Source organism: Oncorhynchus clarkii, chromosome 24 (genome assembly GCF_045791955.1).
Source record: "Oncorhynchus clarkii lewisi isolate Uvic-CL-2024 chromosome 24, UVic_Ocla_1.0, whole genome shotgun sequence".
NCBI classification, from domain to species: Eukaryota; Metazoa; Chordata; class Actinopteri; order Salmoniformes; family Salmonidae; genus Oncorhynchus; species Oncorhynchus clarkii.
The window spans coordinates 36,812,766-36,814,403 of NC_092170.1; positions in this window are offsets into that span (position 1 = coordinate 36,812,766).

Sequence of the window (1,638 nt, forward strand, 5' to 3'; positions counted from 1 at the left end):
CTCCACCCTCCTCAGTGTTTCCCTGGTAACTCCACCTCTCCATCCTCCACCCTCCTCAGTGTTTCCCTGGTAACTCCACCTCTCCATCCTCCCCCCTCCTCAGTGTTTCCCTGATAATTCTACCTCTCCCCCCTCCTCAGTGTTTCCCTGGTAATTCTACCTCTCCATCCTCCTCAGTGTTTCCCTGGTAACTCCACCTCTCCATCCTCCACAGTGTTTCCCTGGTAACTCTACCTCTCCATCCTCCACAGTGTTTCCCTGGTAACTCTACCTCTCCATCCTCCACAGTGTTTCCCTGGTAACTCTACCTCTCCATCCTCCTCAGTGTTTCCCTGGTAACTCCACCTCTCCATCTTCCACAGTGTTTCCCTGGTAACTCTACCTCTCCATCCTCCACCCTCCTCAGTGTTTCCCTGGTAGCTCTACCTCTCCATCCTCCACCCTCCTCAGTGTATCCCTGGTAACTCTACCTCTCCATCCTCCACCCTCCTCAGTGTTTCCCTTTCTCATCCTTCCTCCCCACCTGTGAGTCACTACAAAAATTACATTTAGACCAGACAAAAAGAGGGGAGGGAGAGAGAGGAAGGGAGGGAGAGAGAGAAAGGGGTGAAGAGGGAGAGAAGGAGGGTGACAGAGAGAGAAAGAGAGAGAGAGAATGACAGAGAGAAAGAGAGAGAGAGAGTGAGAGTGAGAGAGAGAGTGACAGAGGGAGAAAGAGAGAGAGTGACAGAGAGAGAGTGACAGAGAAAGAGAGAGAGCGAGAGCTACAGAGAGAGAGAGAGAGAGAGTGACAAATAGAGAAAGAGAGAGAGAGAGAGAGAGAGAGAATATAAGTATCCCTCCTCTCCTCTCTTGCAATCTCTTTTATACATCTCAACATTCCCTTACTCTGTACAAACCCCTGAGGCAGTTTATGGAGACTACAACTAGGCCAGGATGAAATATGGCTTCAACTTAAAACAACACTTCAGAAGCACTGCAGAGGTACATTGTAAACCTGTGTGTGTGTGTGTGTTTGTGTGTGTGTGTGTGTGTGTGTGTGTGTGTGTGTGTGAGAGTACCATCAGTTCATGCAGGAAAGTAAGGGCGTTAACGGACTAATAAGTAGGTAATCTCTATCGGCCACAGAAGCTGACCCTCCCCAGCTGACCCTCCCCAGCTGACCCTCCCCAGCTGAGCTACCCCAGCTGACCCAACCCAGCTGACCCTCCCCAGCTGACCCACCCCAGCTGACCCTCCCCAGCTGACCCTCCCCAGCTGCCCCACCCCAGCTGACCCTCCCCAGCTGACCCTCCCCAGCTGACCCTCCCCAGCTTACCCTCCCCAGCTGACCATCCCCAGCTGACCCTCCCCAGCTGACCCACCCCAGCTGACCCTCCCCAGATGACCCTCCCCAGCTGACCCACCCCAGCTGACCCTCCCCAGCTGACCCTCCCCAGCTGACCCACCCCAGCTGACCCTCTCCAGCTGACCCTCCCCAGCTGACCCTCCCCAGCTGACCCTCCTCAGCTGACCCACCCCATACAATATGTTCATCTCTAAAATAAAATTGGCCTACATTGCAGATTGGCTTTTAAAGACCAAAATATATAAACCTCTTTCGTTCTCTGTGTGATTGTGAAAGAGTGCGTCTGCATG